Source organism: Somniosus microcephalus, chromosome 8, assembly GCF_052327205.1.
Source record: "Somniosus microcephalus isolate GS21.2 chromosome 8, FLI_Smic_1.0, whole genome shotgun sequence".
Classification (NCBI taxonomy): domain Eukaryota; kingdom Metazoa; phylum Chordata; class Chondrichthyes; order Squaliformes; family Somniosidae; genus Somniosus; species Somniosus microcephalus.
The window spans coordinates 190,463,516-190,482,312 of NC_140994.1; positions in this window are offsets into that span (position 1 = coordinate 190,463,516).

Consider the following 18,797-nt stretch of genomic DNA (forward strand, 5'->3'; position numbering starts at 1 on the left):
CTGGATGAGTGCAGCTCCAACAACACCCAAGAAGAACGCCACACCATCCAGGACAAAGCAGCCCACTTAATTGGCATCCCATCCACTACCTTAAACATTCACTCCCTCCACCACCGGCGTACCGTGGCTGCAGCGTGTACCACCTACAAGATGCACTGCTGCAACTCGCTAAGGCTTCTTTGACAGCACCTCCCAAACCCACGACCTCTACCTCCTAGAAGTACATGGGCAGCAGGTGCATGGGAACACCATCACCTCCAAGTTCTCCTCCAAGCCACACACTATCCTGACTTGGAAATATATCATCATTCCTTCAAGTCGCTGAGTTAAAATCATGGAACTCCCTCCCGAACAGCACTGTGGGAGTACCTTCAACACACAGACTACAGGAGTTGAAGAAGGTGGCTCACCACCACCTTCTCAAGGGCATTTAGCCATGAACAAATAAAAAATATATACTGTCCCCTACCACTACAACATTCCTTTTTATTCCTCTCACTTGAATGGCCTCCTGCACCATGGTGCCATGGTCAGTTTTCTCATGCACCCTGCAGACTTTGCCCTTATCCACACAGGCAGAAAGGCTCCTCCAGCACTGCACCTGGGGTCCCCTTACCCGCCTGACACAGTCACACCCTCCTGTCCCTGACCACTAACCAGACCTGTACGACTACCTAACCTATGGGGTGGGGCTGCCTCCTGGATCAAAGTGTCCAGGTAACTCTCCCCTTCCCTGATGCCCTGCAATGTCTGCACCTCGGACTTTAGCTCAACCTCTCCGAGCTGAAGTTCCTCGAGATGCAGACACTTACTGCAGATGTGGTCGGCCGGGATTGCGATGCTCTCCACAAGCTCCCACACACTGCAATTGCGGCACACTTCCTGCACTGCCATCCTATCTAACCTTGTTTTATTTATTTATTTAATTAATTCAAGTTAATGGGTTAGAAATTGAGCTCTTTTGCACCTCCCGTTAGCGCCTCTGGGGGCACTAACAGGGCACAAACGGGTTTGCGACTGGGTGCAGCAATACCAATGCCTCCCGCTAAACACGCTGGGTGTTTTGCGGCGGCAGTAAGATGTTGTGCCCCAATCTGTGCCTGGAGATCATGACGTCATTGCCGTGCGCAGTGCCCCAGTTGCGCCCCGGATCAAAAATTCCCTCTCGCTGCCTGCTTGAGCACCTGCCGTTAACAACGACAGGTAGAGGAGGCGGCTTTCAGTCGGATGTCCCCTGAAGGGGCGCTATTTGAAGGTGTCCACTTCCGGTGTAGTTTTCGGCGGCCAACAATGCTGCATTGTTAATTTCACATCAGCAAAGAAGCATTTTGACCGATTTGCGCGCTTTTCATTTCAACGAGTGTTCTAGCACAAAGATTATTGAGTTTCATTGAGGGGAGATTTGAAAGTGCAATATTTGTATCCTTTCATGGGGGCTGTACTGACACTGGAGCTCGCCCTCCAGCGTCAACGTCGGAGGCAACTGAGGCACAGAGAAGGAGTACAAAAAGTGGCCAGAGGTAGGAGGGCCAACAGGGCTCTCAACAGGAGGCCTGACCCACCCAGGGTATTCTGGCAGCAGTTCTCCTACATGAATTTCACTGAGGACCAGTGTCTTAGAAGACTCCGCTTCAGCAAGGACGTGGTCACAGAGCTCTGCCACCTCCTGCAGCCAGACCTCGAGCCTCAGATCAGGACCACCACGGCTCTCGGTGGCAGTCAAGGTCACCGTTGCTCTCAATTTCTACGCCAGCGGATCATTCCAGTGTGCGACAGGCGACATCTCCAACATCTCCCAGTTTGCCGTCCATTGCTCCTTCTGCCAGGTCACAAATGCTCTGTACAGAAGGAGAAGAGACTACATTTCCTTCTCCCATGACCAGAGAGAAACAGTGCGAGCGTGCATGTGCAGGGAGCTATTGACTGCACCCACGTTGCTTTGCGGGCACCTCATAACAATCCTGAGGTTTTCTGTAACCGCAAAGGCTACCACTCACTTAATGTGCAGTTGGTGTGCGACCACACACGACGAATCCTGACCGTCAATGCCCACTATCCTGGCAGCAGCCACAATCTCTTCATCCTGTGCCCGATCTCTTCCAGCTACCACATCAAGCTTGCGGATGGCTGCTGGGAGACGAGGGCTATCCGCTGTCCACCTGGCTCAAGCCTCTTCTCTGCAACCCCAACACTCGTGCCCAGCACTCATATAATGAGAGCCATGCTTCCACCAGGAATATCATTGAGCAGACCATTGGAGTGTTCAAGCAATGGTTCCACTGTCTTGACCGCTCGGGAGGAGCCCTCCAGTACTCGGCTGAGCAGGTGTCACTTTTTGTCGTCGTCTGCTGCATGCTGCACAACTTGGCCATTATGAGGGCGCAGCCATTGCCACCAGGCTTAGCCGCACTACCTCAGGAGGAGGAGGAGGAGGAGGAGGAGCATGAAGAAGAAGGAGGAAGGAGAGGAGCAGGAGGATGAACAGCAGCGATGGAGGAGGCAGCCATTCAATCGGCATTTTGCAAGGTCAGTCTGTGACCACCTCATCAGACTTTGTTTCCAGTGGCTTCAAGTCCTTGTTCCGGTTGCGGAGCACGTCACCATCATTCCATCACATTGCGATTCCATACCACACCCCAGAACTGAAATGAGACACAGCACCAAATCTGCAACATTCCAGTAATAAATGTATCAAAAACCATTAACCACATACATACAACAACAATATTGACTAATCACCCTTGTGCAAACCCTTGCCTCCCCTTGTTACAGTCCCCTTTCCTAATCTAGTGCTCCTACATAGTGGCCCAGTAATTCGGGTCGGTGGCTTGCTGCGCGTGCAAGCCCCGTATATGCACTTACCCGATGCGCTGACATTTCACCTCCAGGGACGCCTGGAATTCGTGTTTGAAAAAGAAGAATCCCGGGCAGCGTCTGACGTCACGCCGCCCAGGAGTGCAGCCAGCGCGAAGCCTGGAGCGCGCTGTGCAAGTGAGACACGCCCCTTGAGGTCTCAGTTTAATAGGACACGCCCCCAATGTTTCTCACAAGCTGCGAAGCATTTTTACATGCAAAGCAGCATTTTAAATAGGTTTTTGGTATTTTTATGAAGCTTTTGGTAACTTTTATAAACTTTTAAAAACGTTTACATTATTTTGAAGAATCTGAAGTAGTTTTAAACAGAATTAAAGCAATTTAAAGACTTTTAAAAGCCCTAAAATAATTTTTTTTATTCCATTTATTTATTTACCAATGTCATCGTCATACGTGTCTTCACACTGTTCCCTTTGGGGAACTGTATGAAGTGGTGGAAGGATTTATGGCCGTGGTTAACACTCATTCCGTGACCGTAACCATCTTTGAACCAGCCATTAGGGTGGTTAGTCCTATGGCGGGAGGGTTTTACGGGCTCCCACAAGCTATACAAGGAGGGGGGGCCACCCACACCCACGGACGCAAATATCCCACTGGATGTCAACCCAGAATTTAGAGCCGGAGCTCCGACTCCACTTGCCGGGACTGTCTGGAGCGGGGTTCGAAACCCTACCCCGTCTGGCCCAGTGGCGGGGATCCTACCGCTACGCCAAAGGCCCAATCCGATTAGCAACGTGAAATGGCTGGAATGAGCACAATTCGCGGCATTAAAAGAACTCTCAATTGAACTGATGATGACCTCAGCAATCTCCTCAACGAGGTGGAGGCGCAGCGCCTGCTCATCATTGGTAATGAGAAGTCAAAGGCGCCGCAAAAAGGACAGATGATAGCTTGGTCTTTCAAGTGGCAGCATAGGGCTCCAGTCACGGGGAGGGAAAAGGCGCAGGAAACGTATGGGTGTCACCTTTTGCGCGGAGTGGGCCTTTTGCGTAGCGGTAAGCATCCCCGCCGCTGGGCCAGAAGGAGTAGGGTTTCGAACCCCGCTCCAGACAGTCCCGGCAAGTGGAGTCGGAGCTCCAACTATAAATTCTGGGTGGACATCCAGCGGGATACTTGCGTCCGCGGGTGTGGGTGGCCCCCCCCCTCAGATGGGTTGTGGGAGCCCGTAAAACCCTCACGCCATAGGACTAACCACCCTAATGGCTGGTATGAAGATGGTTATGGTCACGGAAGGAGTGTTAACGTGGCCAGAAATCTTTCCACCACTTCATACAGTTCCCGAAAGGGAACAGTGTGAGGATACGTACGACGATGACCTGTTGCGCAATGCACCTCCTTGGACCCTCAGTCGCAGATGCGAGGGGGCAAATCGTGCAATTGTTAAATTTTTCATTTTATTGACATGTAAAATGTTGGCCCAGTAATTCCCTTCCAAACGCGCGAGTACGGTCGGGGTACTTACGCGTCTGTCCGGAGGAAATGCCGGTTTTCAGCATGCACAGCGCATGCGGGGAAAACCGGCATTTCCTGTCCTCTGAACGAAGGGGTTCAGAGGCAGAACGTGTGCGACTGTACAGGTAGCGCGTGCGCAGTAAAATTCGCAGCTTTCATTCATGCTTTCGGTGAGGTCAAGTCCTTACAACTTACACATGAAAAAAGCATGAGTACAGTTGCTCCAGAGGCTGCGGTTGTTTGGGAAAGGGAGGAAAGGTATTTTAAGAAATGCTGAGGTAAGTTTTAAAGTTTATTTTTGTTTTTTAAAACGGGTTTTCAGTACTGTAGGTAGAAGGATCAATTGTGGCTATGTGAATTGAATTTGCTGTGTTTATTAAATGTGAAAATGACTCCAACATTTTTAAGAAAGAAACTTTTCATCAGTAATATATTCTTTTAAGTAATTATGTATGTATGTCTGTATATATTCCTTTGTGTGTATGTATATATTCCTTTACTTATGTGTATGAATGTATGTATTTAATTATGACTTTCAGAGAAAGTAACTTATTGGAAAATCATAATTAAAAACATACATTCATACACATAAGTAAAGGAATATAAAACATACATATACGTAAAGGAATATATGCGGACATACATACATAATTACTTATTACTGATGAAAAGTTTCTTTCTTAAAAGTGTTGGAAATGTTACATTACTCATTTTAGAACACTCATTCTCACATTCAATTCACACAGCCACAATTGCTCCTTCTACCTACCGTACTGAAAACCCGTTTAAAAAAAAAAATTTAAACTTTAAAACTAACCTCAGCATTTCTTAAAATAACTTTCCTCACTTTCCCAAACAAAAATATTGCCTTTCAGAAGCTCCACGATAAAATATATCTTCCTCCGCAGCCTTGGAACAACTTTACACATGCTTTTTTCAAGTGTAACTTGTAAGGACTTACCCTCACTGAATCCATGAATGAAATCGACGAAGTTCACTGCGCACGCGCTGCCTGTGCAGTCGCACGCGCTGTGCCTCTGAACCCCTTCGTTCAGAGGACCGGAAATGCCGGTGTTCTCCGCATGCACGGTGTTTCCTGAACGCCGGCATTTCACCCGGCCAGATGCGTGAGTACCCAGACCGTACTCACGCATTTGGACCCGAATTACTGGGCCAGTGTCTCCCCAGTGGCTGCAGCAGGGTTGGTGGAAGGCTGCTGAATATCAGTGCCAGAGGCTACAGATGGCCTTGCAGGACAGCCTCAACCAGCTCTAGGCCTGGAAGGCCCGGATGTACACGGCACCACCTCAGGCTGGGCGGCGGCAGTCTGGGCTGGCTAGATGACAAGCAGCGACAATTGCAATGGCGGAGTGGCAGTGGTGGGATCAGGAATGCTGTCATCCTGAGAGAAGACAGCAGGTTCCTGCTCCACTGACCTACTCCCACTCCCCCGGAGCAGCACCTCAGCAAACCTACCAATCTGCTGGAGCACAGATTGCTGGCCTGCTGCGACACCATGAAATCCCCGGTGGACTGTGGTGGACCCAGCGACAATGGCAGCAGTCAGAGCTTTCGTGGCATCAAGCTGAGACTGTATGAGAGCAGTCTAAGACTCGATGGCAGCAACCATTGACAGCATTACAGCACTAAGGCATTGTGTGGCTTCCACCTGTGCTGCAATGGAAGCTGCCACATCACCCACGACATGCATTAGGAGGTCTGGATCCGCACGGTCTCTCTGGGAGTCCACCATCCTCTGCAGAGTGGAAATGATGGGCTCCATGTGTGCGCAGAGCTCTGTGCAATGTTGGAGGTGGACTCCTCCATGCTCCTTACTATTGCCGAGAGGCTCTCGGGCACCCTTGCCATTGCACCTATCATCTTGGTGTGCATGACCATCACCCTTCTTGTGAACGCCTCCCCATCGAGGCCCTCATCTGAATCCTGTGCAGCAGAACTCGCGTGCGAACTCACCCTCCAGGGAGCTGGCTCCCAAGCTATCCTTTCCCCCTGGCCTTGCTGCAGTCCGCTCGTCCCCGGTGCCTCACCCTGTGCAGACCCCTCTACTAAACTTGCCTCTAAAGATCGTGTTGTAGGTATTGTCGTATTCCTAACAAATAACGGAGGTCGAACTCAGCAGATCAATCAAACAGGTCTTTACTGTAGGATTAGATGAATTCCCAGAAACAACAAAGATTGATGCAGGAGAGCCATGGAGCAGATCTTTCCCCAACGGGGATGCCACGAGGACTGACTAGGCAGTCCGGTCGTTTGCGTCGTGACGTAATCGCATTTATGTCGTGACGTCATCGCGTTTGCTCGCATTTTCCCGCACTTGGGTAGTCACGTGATTTGCGTCGTGACATCATCGCGTTTGCCCACGTTTGGGCGGTCATGTGATGTGCGACGTGACGTCATCGCGTTTACCCGCGTTTGGGTGGTCACGTGATGTGTGACGTGACGTCATCGCGTTTGCCCGCGCTCTTAAAGTGGCAACGCCCCGTACATGCAAACTCTATATAAACATCATTAAAGAGAATTATGTACAGTAAGTAAGGGACACTCGGCGGTACCGCTACATGCGCCCCCCCAGAATTCGCTTTAACGGACAGCGTCAAACGGTGAAGTGGTCTGACGAGCCTGCCCGAACGACTCCTGTAGTATTGAGGCGGAGGCTGCTGGGCGGCTGGCGGTCTGGCGGGCGGTAGCACTTGGTCTGCCGTAACGACGATGGGTGGCCGGTGGTCTCGGCGGTTGTGCTGTCTCGACGTGGCGGGCGAGGTCTAAACGTGTTGGTTTTGAGCAGATCCATATATGCATCAGGGCGAATAAAACGTATTCAGCCTTGTGAAGGACCGCGGAAACATGTGACCTCTGCGGCCCGTGGCGCGAAGTGGGCACCGGTGCGAAACATCTGGCGGGTTGGCGGTCTAGTGGGCGGTCGCACCTGGTGTGCCATAACGACGATGTGTGACCAAAAGGCGGTGCTGTCTGGTGGGCAGTCGAGGTCCATGGCTCTGTCGATGATCTGCGGGGAACGCCGAAACGGGCGATCCTGGAGGTGTTGAACATGGGTCTTGTCAGATCGGGACACTCGCCGAGCAGGCGAGCGCACTCTTCAGAAGTTGGGAACGTACAGGAGACGGTGCGCGACGTAGTGTTACAGCGGCAACACAGAAACATAGAAACATAGAGATAGGAACAGGAGTAGGCCATTCGGCCCTTCGAGCCTGCTCCGCCATTCAATGAGATCATGGCTGATCTTCGTCTGAGATCATAGCTGATCTTACCAGTTCAGTACCCCGTCCCCGCCTTTTCTCCGTAACCCTTAATCCCCTTAGCCTTCAGAAATATATTCAATTCTCTCTTGAAAATATTTATTGAATTAGCCTTCACAGCCCTCTGTGGCAGGGAATTCCACAGGCTCACCACTCTTTGAGTGAAGAAATCCTTCCTCATCTCTGTTTTAAATGATTTGCCCGCTATTTTTAGACTGTGGCCCCTGGTTCTGTGCTCCCCGGCCATTGGAAACATTCTCTCTGAATTCAGCCTGTCCAGGCCTGCCATAATTTTATATGTTTCGATGAGATCCCCTCTCAATCTTCTAAACTCCAGTGAGTACAAGCCCAAACTATTTAATCTCTCTTCGTAGGTCATTCCCGCCATTCCAGGTATCAGCCTGGTGAATCGCCGTTGCACTCTTTCCATGGCAAGAACATCCTTCCGCAGATGGGGCGACCAAAACTGTACACAATACTCCAGATGCGGTCTCACCAGCACCTTGTACAGCTGTAGTAAGGTATCCCTATTCCTATACTCGAACCCCCTTGATATGAAGGCCAACATACCATTTGCCTTCTTAATCGCCTGTTGCACCTGCATGCTCTCCTTCAGTGACTGGTGCACAAGAACACCCAGGTCCCTCTGCACTTCCCCATCTCCCAATCTATTGCCATTTAGATAATAATCTACCCTCCTGTTTTTACCCCCAAAGTGGATAACCTCGCATTTATCCACATTATAGTGCATCTGCCACGTATCCGCCCATTCCCCCAACCTGTCCAAATCGCACTGTAGCCTCCTGACATCCTCATCAGAGCCCACCCCTCCTCCTAGTTTAGTGTCGTCAGCGAATTTGGAAATATTGCATCCAATTCCCTGATCCAGATCATTTATATATATTGTGAACAGCTGGGGTCCCAGGACAGATCCTTGCGGCACCCCGCTGGTCACTGCCTGCCACTCCGAAAACGAGCCGTTTACTCCAACTCTCTGTTTTCTATCCGCCAGCCAGTTCTCTATCCACGTTAATACTTTGCCCCCAATCCCATGAGCCTTAATTTTGCATGATAATCTTTTGTGTGGAACCTTATCGAAGGCTTTCTGGAAGTCAAGGTACACCACATCCACTGGCTCTCCCCCATCTATTTTACCAGTTACTTCCTCAAAAAATTCCAGCAGATTAGTCAAACACGATTTACCCTTTTGATATACCTATCAATTCCTCCAATAAAAGGCGAAGAGTTACGAAGGTGACTAAAGGTTTTTATTGACTAAATAACAGAGCCCACTCTCGTGGGTGATCCGATCCAAGCAGGAGGAATACCAGCCAGTCGCTCACCTTTATACCTGGCCTGGTGGGTGGAGCCAAGGCGGAGTCGGCAGTGGTCATCCCAGGTATAGCAGTGTGGCAAGAGGCGACCTCGTACCGTGATACAATAGTGGTCAGTGATACAGTTATAACGAACAGTGGTGAACAGTGCTAACTACTAACAGTGATACAATAGTGAACGTGGTTTACCACATTCACCCCTTGTTTAGAATTAAGTCCGGCGGGGTGAAGTGTACTACCAATTCTGGTAGGTCAGTCTGTCCGGAGGCTTCGTAAGCCTCTCCGATCGCCGCAGCGGTGGTGTTGCCTTATCCGGTGCTGGTGCCTTATCCGGTGTTGATGCTGGTGTTTGCGTGGTCGGCGAGGGCTCGTGGGGTTCCGGCATGCCGTCTACCTGGACTGAGGTTGGGGGGGGTGGTGGCGGTGTTTCCGGATCGGCTGAGGGTGCGAGGTCTCGTAGGGAGACAGTGTCCTCCCGCCCGTCTGGGTACGCCACGTAGGCGTACTGGGGGTTGGCGTGCAGGAGGTTCACCCTCTCGACCAGGGGGTCCGTTTTATGGGTCCTCACGTGTTTCCGCAGCCAGACCGGCCCCGGGGCGGTCAGCCAGGTTGGTAGAGTGGTTCCCGTAGTCGACTTCCTGGGGAAAACGAACATTCGTTCATGGGGGGTGGTGTTAGTGGCCGTGCAAAGTAATGACCGGATGGAGTGCAGCGCTGTCGGGAGGACTTCTTGCCAGCGGGAGGTTGGGAGGCCCTTAGACTTTAAGGCTAAGAGGACGGCCTTCCATACCGTCGCGTTCTCTCTTTCCACCTGACCGTTACCTCTGGGGTTGTAGCTGGTGGTCCTGCTTGCTGCAATACCTCTCTCTAGGAGGAATTGCCGGAGTTCCTCGCTCATGAAGGAGGAGCCCCGGTCGCTGTGTATATAGTTCGGGAACCCGAACAAGGCGAAGAGGGCATTCAGGCACTTAATGACCGTGCTACTGGTCATGTCGGGGCAGGGGAAGGCAAAGGGGAAACGGGAGTACTCATCAACGATGTTGAGGAAGTACACATTACGGTCAGAGGACGGGAGGGGCCCCTTAAAGTCGATGCTCAGGCGCTCGAAGGGGCGGGTGGCCTTGATCAGGCTTGCTCGGTCCGGCCTATAGAAGTGCGGTTTGCACTCCGCACAGGTCTGGCAGTTCCTGGTCATGGTCCTGACCTCCTCGATGGAGTAGGTCAGGTTGCGGGCCTTAATGAAATGGTAGAGTCTGGTGACTCCGGGGTGGCAGAGCTGGTCGTGGAGGGTCTGAAGCCTATCGATATGCGCGCTGGCGCATGTCATTCGTGAAAGGGCATCAGGGGATTCGTTCAGCTTGCCTGGCCGGTACAAGATCTCATAATCGTAGGTGGAGAGCTCGATTCTCCATCTCAAAATCTTGTCATTCTTGATTTTGCCCTTCAGCTTGTTATTAAACATGAAAGCCACCGAACGCTGGTCGGTGAGGAGGGTAAATCGTTTGCCTGCCAGGTAGTGCCTCCAGCGCCGTACTGCCTCCACGATCGCCTGGGCCTCTTTCTCGACCGACGAATGTCGGATCTCGGGGCCCTGTAGGGTCCTTGAGAAGAAGGCCACTGGCCTCCCCTCCTGGTTTAGGGTGGCGGCTAAGGCGAAGTCGGATGCGTCGCTCTCCACCTGAAAGGGGATGGACTCGTCCACTGCGTGCATCGTGGCCTTGGCTATGTCTCCCTTAATGAGGGAGAAGGCCGCGCACGCCTCCTCCGTGAGGGGGAAGGAAGTGGCTTTCAGGAGGGGTCTGGCTTTGTCCGCGTAATTGGGTACCCATTGGGCATAGTAGGCGAAAAGCCCCAGGGTTCTCCTAAGTGCTTTAGGGCAGTGGGGGAGGGGTAGCTCCATGAGGGGGCGCATTCTTTCTGGGTCGGGGCCGATGATTCCGTTCTCCACTACGCAGCCGAGGATGGCAAGGCGCGTGGTGTTAAACACGCATTTCTCCTTATTGTAGGTGAGGTTCAGCCGTTGGGCCGTACGGAGGAATTTCTCCAGATTCGCGTCATGTTCCTGCCGGTCGCGGCCGCAGATAGTGACGTTATCTAGGTAGGGGAATGTAGCCTGCAGTTCGTTCTGGTCAACCATCTGGTCCATCTCCCTTTGGAAGACCGAGACCCCATTAGTGACACCGAAGGGGACCCTAAGGAAGTGGTATAGGCGCCCATTCGCCTCGAAGGCGGTATACTGGCGGTCCTCAGGGTGGATAGGGAGTTGGTGGTAGGCCGACTTCAGGTCGATGGTCGAGAATACTTTATACTGTGCAATCTGATTGACCATGTCAGATATGCGGGGGAGGGGGTATGCGTCCAGCTGGGTATATCTGTTTATGGTCTGGCTGTAGTCGATGACCAGGCGGTTTTTATCGCCGGTCTTTACGACTACGACCTGGGCACGCCAGGGGCTGCTGCTCCCCTCGATAATGCCCTCTTTCAGGAGGCGCCGCACCTCAGAGCTAATGAAGGCTCTGTCCCCGGCGCTATACCGCCTGCTTTTGGTAGCGACGGGTTTGCAGTCAGGGGTAAGGTTAGCAAACAGAGAGGGTGGCGGGACCTTGAGGGTGGAGAGGCTGCAGGTGTTACGCGGTGGGCGGTTTAACGTTTGCTGGTTGTTGACTGTGAGTGGGGGGAGGGGTCCACCGTATGCTAGGGTTACGCTTTGGAGGTGGGATTGGAAGTCCAGCCCTAGTAGGACGGCAGCGCAGAGATGGGGGAGGACGAGGAGTTTAAAGTTTTTATACTCCGTGCCCTTAACCGACAGGGTCACGACACAGTAGCCGCTGATGTCCGTGGCGTGGGACCTCGATGCCATCGAGATTCGGCTGCGCGTTGGTAGGACAGAGAGGGAGTAGTGGCTCACCGTGTCTGGGTGGATGAAGCTCTCCGTGCTTCCGCTGTCGAACAGGCAGGTCGTGGCGTGGCCGTTCACTTTGATGTCCATCATTGACTTGGACAGATGGTGCGGGCGGGCTTGGTCCAGGGTGACGGAAGCTAGTGTGTAGCCGAGCGAGTCGTTGTCATCTGCGGGCGAGGCGGTCGGGCGTGGTGAGTAAAATGGCGTCTCCCACGAGGTAGGGCCCCATGAGGCACTATTGGGGTCGGTTGCCTTAATCAAAGATGGCCGCCCCCATGACTCATGTGTGGGGATGCTGGCCTCAGTTGCCCTAAACAAAGATGGCCGCCCCCATGACTCATGTGTGGGGATGCTGGCCTCAGTTGCCCTAAACGAAGATGGCCGCCCCCATAGTTCGCATGCGGCACTGCTGGCCTCTGAGGATCCGCTCCTGCAGGCCTTGGAGAAGTGGCCTTTCTTCAGGCAGGTTTTACATATGGAGTTCTTGGCTGGGCAGCGCGACCTCGGGTGCTTCTCCTGGCCACAAAAAAAACAGCCGGCGGCCCGATCGCGGATGCCCGATGTCGGGGCCGGTGCCGGGGGTGGCGGGGCCGGTCGGGTCCGGGACGCCGACGCAGAGGTAGGTCCCGGGGGCGGCGCTGGGAAGGGTGCTGTGGTAGGGGTCGGGCCCGAGTCCCAGGGTCGCGAGCAGTACCTGGTGAATGCTTCCTGATCTTGGTGGGCCACTTCCAGGGAGATAGCGAGGGCTTCAGCTTTTTCCATGCTGAGGTCTTTAGCTTCCAGCAGTCTTTGCCGTGAGTACTCGGACCGTAGGCCTTTCAGGAATGCGTCGCGGATATTATCTTCAGTATTTTCGGCTGCCGACACCGATTTAAACTCACAGTTCCTGGCGAGTGCATATAGCGCCTGTGAGAATTCGGCTACTGATTCTCCTGGCTGTTGCGGCCGTGATCTTAGGAGGTGCCTAGCGTACATGTAGTTTACCGGGGTCCGGTACTTCTGTTTCAGCAGGTTGATGGCGGTCTCGTAGGTAGTCATGTCCTCGATGAGAGTGTATACTCTCGGGCTCAGTTGTGCCTGCAGGACACTTAGTTTGGATGCCTGAGGGACGCTGGATTCTCTCAGGTATGATTCGAAGCAGACCAGCCAGTGTTTAAAGTCTGCGGCTGAGTTTGCTGCTCGTGGGTTCAGGTCCAGGTACGGCGGTCTGAGGGCTCGCAGCCAAGCTGGCTGGTGTGGCTGTGCTCCTGGGAGCTGCGCTGGTGGCTCCTCCGCCGGTTGTGACTCGTTGTTGGACATCATTAAATTTAGTCAATAAAATTGATATACCTATCAATTCCTCCAATAAAAGGCGAAGAGTTACGAAGGTGACTAAAGGTTTTTATTGACTAAATAACAGAGCCCACTCTCGTGGGTGATCCGATCCAAGCAGGAGGAATACCAGCCAGTCGCTCACCTTTATACCTGGCCTGGTGGGTGGAGCCAAGGCGGAGTCGGCAGTGGTCATCCCAGGTATAGCAGTGTGGCAAGAGGCGACCTCGTACCGTGATACAATAGTGGTCAGTGATACAGTTATAACGAACAGTGGTGAACAGTGCTAACTACTAACAGTGATACAATAGTGAACGTGGTTTACCACACCTTTGTAAATCCATGTTGACTCTGTCCGATCCTTTCCCCATTTGTCAAGTGCTCCGCTATTTTATCCTTAATAATGGACTCTAGCATTTTGCCCACAACCGATGTAAGGCTTACTGGTCTATAATTCCCTGCTTTCTCTCTACCCCCCTTTTTAAATATTGGGGTAACATTAGCTACCCTCCAATCCACGGGTACTGTTCCCGAGTCAATGGAGTTCCGGAAGATGATCCTTAGAGCATCTGCTATCTCCAGGGCCACCTCCTTAAGTACCCTAGGATGTAGTTTATCAGGCCCCGGGGATTTGTCGGCCTTCAGTCCCCTCAACTTACCCAACACCATATCCCTAGAGATACTAATTTCTGTCAGCTCCTCCCTCTCATTAGTCCCTATGTTTGCCGATATTCCTGGGAGGTTATTTGTGTCCTCCTTTGTGAATACAGAACCAAAGTATGAGTTTAATTGGTCTGCCATTTCCTTATTCTCCATTATATATTCTCCCGAATCGGACTGCAAGGGACCGACTTGGGATTTTACCAGTCTTTTCCTCCTGATATACCGATAAAAGCTTTTGCAGTCTGTCTTTATGTTTGCTGCAAGTTTACTTTCGTATTCTATTTTCCCCTTCCTGATTAATCCCTTTGTCCTCTTTTGCTGTATCCTGTACTGCCCCCAATCTTCCGGTCTGGTGCTTTTTTTTGCCAGTTGATATGCCCTTTTTTTTGATTTTATGCTGTCCCTAATTTCCCTCGTTATCCACGGTTGAGTCACCTTTTTAGGTTTATTTTTATGCCAAACCGGTATAAACATGTTCTGGAATTCTTCCATTCTATCTTTGAATGCTTGCCATTGTCTATCCACTGTCAATCCCCCCAGAAACACCACCCAATCAATCTTACCCAATTCCCGTCTCATACCCTCGTAATTCCCTTTATTTAAGTTCTGGACCTTAGTCTCTGATTCAATTTCCTCACTCTCCATCTCGACTGAGAGCTCGATCATATTATGATCGCTCTGACCCAAGGGGCCTCGTACAAGAAGATTGCTGATAAGTCCCTTCTCATTGCACAATACCCAGTCTAAAATGGCCTGATCTCGAGTCGGCTCCTCGACATATTGGTCCAGATAACCGTCCCGAAAACATTCCAGGAATTCCTCCTCCTCAGAATTTTTACTAATTTGGGTAGTCCAATCAATATGTAAATTAAAGTCACCCATGATGACAGCTGTGCTCTTATCGCACGCTTCTCTAATTTCCCTTTTTATGCCTTCCCTCACCTCCATATTACTATTTGGAGGCCTATATATCACACCCACTAACGTTTTCCTCCCCTTGCTATTTCTCATTTCTACCCATACAGATTCCGTTTCATCCGAGTTAATATCCTTCCTTTCCATTGCATTAATCCCCTCCTTTACCAGCAATGCTACCCCACCTCCCCTACCTTTTTGCCGATCCTTCCTAAATATTGTATATCCCTGGATGTTAAGTTCCCAGCCTTGCCCACCCTGCAGCCACGTTTCTGTAATCCCAATCAAATCATACTTGTTTACCTCTATTTCCACAACTAATTCATCCACCTTGTTCCTAATGCTTCTAGCATTAAGATACAAAGCCTTCAGGCTTGCTTTTTTCACACTCTCATTATGAATTAGTTTGGCCCTTTGTGTTTCTCTCCTTTGCTTATTGCTTCTCACCTTTCTACCATCTATTTCTGACTTCATATGACTTCCCTCTTTTCCACTACCTAGGTTCCCATCCCCCTGCCAAATTAGTTTAAATCCTCCCGAACCGCCCAAGAAAATATTACCCCGAGGACATCGGCTCCCTCACAGTTCAGGTGTAGACCGTCCCCTTGGTACAGGTCACTCCTCCCCAAGAACTGGTTCCAATGCCTCAAGAATTTAAATCCCTCTCCCTTGCACCACTGCTCAAGCCACGTATTTAGCTTATCTATCTTACTCTCTCTAAACTTATTAGCTCGTGGCACTGGTAGCAATCCAGAGATTACTACCTTTGAGGTCCTACTTTTCAATTTAGCTCCTAACTCCCTAAATTCAGCTTGTAGGACCTCCTCCCTCTTTTTACCTACATCGTTGGTACCTACATGTACCACGACAACTGGCTGATCCCCCTCCCCCTTCAGAATGCTCTGCACCCGCTCCGAGACATCCTTGACCCTTGCACCAGGGAGGCAACATACCATCTTGGAGTCTCGGTCTCGGCCACAGAAACTCCTATCTATCCCCCTTACAATTGAATCCCCTATCACTATAGCCCTATCCCTCTTTTTCCCGCCCTTCTGTGCAGCAGAGCCAGTCATGGTGCCCTGAACCTGGCTGCTGGTGCCTTCCCCTGATAAGTCATCTCCCCCAACAGTACCCAAAACGGTAAACCTGTTTTGGAGGGAGATGACCGCAGGTGACTCCTGCACTACCTTCCTGTCGGGAGAAGAGAGTGACCAGTTGCTGCGTTGATCTGTGATCAGGAGTGGACAGCAATTGTCCCGTGTGGCTGTTCGCGGCCGCGGGATGCCCGTAGACCCGTACCTCAGTGGTTACAGTGTCGGTTGTTGTTTCGTTCTTGGGGGAAACTGCCGGGAGGGCGGCAACGCTTCAATTTCGCGCCGAACTGCGCGCGGCAGAAAACACAATCCAGCAGGGTGACGAGCTGGGGCGGCGTCTACGGGGGATAGGTCCTCGAGGTTTGCGAGGGATGAATCCCCGTGGTTTGCGAGGGGTGAGTCCCTGTGGTTTGCGAGGGGTGAGTCCTCGTGGGTTGCGAGGCGTGAATCCTCGTGGGTTGCGAGGGGTGGGCCCTCGTGGGTTGCGAGGCGTGAGTCCTCGTAGGCTGCGAGGGGTGAGCCCTCGTGGGTTGCGAGGGGTGAGCCCTCGAGGGTTGCGAGGGGTGAGCCCTTGTGGGTTGCGAGGGGTGAGCCCTCGTGGCATCTCCGCGGGGGCGTGCTCCGATCTTGTGGGCCTGAAAACCTGCAGTACCCGCGCTTTGAGGGATTCATACTTGCTGTTCCGTTGGGGGTTGTCGAGGCGTGAGTCCTCGTAGGCTGCGAGCGGTGAGCCCTCGTGGGTTGCGAGGGGTGACTCCCTGTGGTTTGTGAGGGGTGAATCCTCGTGGGTTGCGAGGCGTGAATCCTCGTGGGTTGCGAGCGGTGAGCCCTCGTGGGTTGCGAGCGGTGAGCCCTCGTGGGTTGCGAGCGGTGAGCCCTCGTGGGTTGCGAGCGGTGAGCCCTCGTGGGTTGCGAGCGGTGAGCCCTCGTGCGTTGCGAGGGGTGAGCCCTCGTGCGTTGTGAGGGGTGAACCCTCATGGCATCTCCGCGGGGGCGCGCTCCGATCTTGTGGGCCTGAAAACCTGCAGTACCCGCGCTTTGAGGGATTCATACTTGCTGTTCCGTTGGGGGTTGTCGAGAAGGCGGACGATCCGAGAGGCGGTAGAGCTGTCGAGTACGGAGACCGTATACAGGTACGTGGTCTGCGCCGCATCGATGTTGCACAGGGCGAACGGGGCTTCTACCTGAATAAAGCACGAGGGCGGTTGCTGCTCCCTGAATTGCGGTAGCTTCGGCGAAACGGCTTTTGCTGCCATGGCGTGCTTCTTTTGTGAAAAACGTTCACAAAAAATTGGGGTCCGGCTGCGCTGCTTTTGTGAAAAACGTTCATGAAAAACGGGGTCACCAATGTAGGTATTGTCGTATTCCTAACAAATAACGGAGGTCGAACTCAGGAGATCAATCAAACAGGTCTTTAATGTAGGATTAGATGAATTCCCAAAAACAACAAAGATCGATGCAGGATAGCCATGGAGCAGGTCTTTCCCCAACGGGGATGCCACGAGGACTGACTAGGCAGTCCGGTCGTTTGCGTCGTGACGTCATCGCGTTTACGTCGTGACATCATCGCATTTGCTCACGTTTTCCCGCGCTTGGGTAGTCACGTGATTTGCGTCGTGACGTCATCGCGTTTTCCCGCGCTTCGGGCGGTCACGTGATGTGCGACGTGACGACATCGCGTTTGCCCGCGCTCTTAAAGGGGCAACGCCCTGTACATGCAAACTCTATATAAACATCGTTAAAGAGAATTATGCACAGTAAGTAAGACACTCTGTGGTACCGCTACAGTGTAGTGCCAGTGTCTGAGGTGGTGCCTGCGGGTGAGAGATGCAGTGATGCAGTGCTTTGCTCCTCCTCCTCTTCTCCTTCCTCACTCTCAGTGGGGGGCTCAGGGATAGGCTAGTCATCTGGTTGCTGATTATCTGAAAGCATAAAGGCACAACACTTGCATTAAGGTGACGGCAGGGGGGCAGGAATGGAGCAAAGAATGCAGGCATTCTCAGGAGGTGGAAAGTGAGAAGGGTTTGTGGTGTGAGGGGGAAGTGGGATGGGAGAAGGAGAAGGACTGAAGATACCATTTTTGCCCCCAACGGGGTCGACGTCGCCGACGGCCACGGCGCCCACCACCTGCTTCCCAATGAGTCACAGCACTCGCTCTTCCAGATCTGAGAGCTGCTGGAGCTGTGCATCTCCACCGCCTGTTCTCTGCTGCTCCCTCCTATTGTGAGCCATCTTGGCCTGCAAGAGAAACAAATGTGTTTAAGTCAGTGTCCAGCTATGTGTTTGGGATATATGCCTGCTGTTGTTGAATAGCTATGATTGTAGGCAAGGCATGAGATGTGGACAAGAGTTTGAGTAGGTGAAGATGTTTGGTGGATGAGTGGTGACAGTGTGGTTCTTTGCAGAGTGCACAGACTAAGGTTCAGATGCTGGTATGTAGGAGCTGTTGAAGCATGTACTCACCTTGACCACACGACTGAGGTCGTTGAATTTCTTGCGGCACTGTGTCAGGCTGCGTTCCACCACACTACTGGCCGAGTCCTCCTGGGCCACTTCCCTCCACATTACCCTGAACACCTGAGGCGATGGCCTCCTTCCAGTGGCTGGGAACAGCATTGCCCTCCTTCGCTCCACTCCAGCCACCAATGCCACATCTGAGAAATGACGAGCTCTCTCCCTGGGAGTGGGAACAGCCATAGCCATCAGGGGAGTCACTTGCTCACAGGTCACCTCAAAGCCAGCAATGATGAAAATGAGCATCTGCATAATGATGCAACCTCCCATTTAAGCGCTGGAAGGAACCAGTGTGAAGGATCATTGCTTAATGCATTGCACCTGAAATTCATTAGCACTCTGCTGGTCGTGCCCCTGTAGCACCCCACTGAGGTCATTAGTGTTTGATTTAGCACCCGACTTCATTCCTGGGGCACTAAAACCCAATTTAATAGAAATTCAGAATCCTTAACACTTGGTG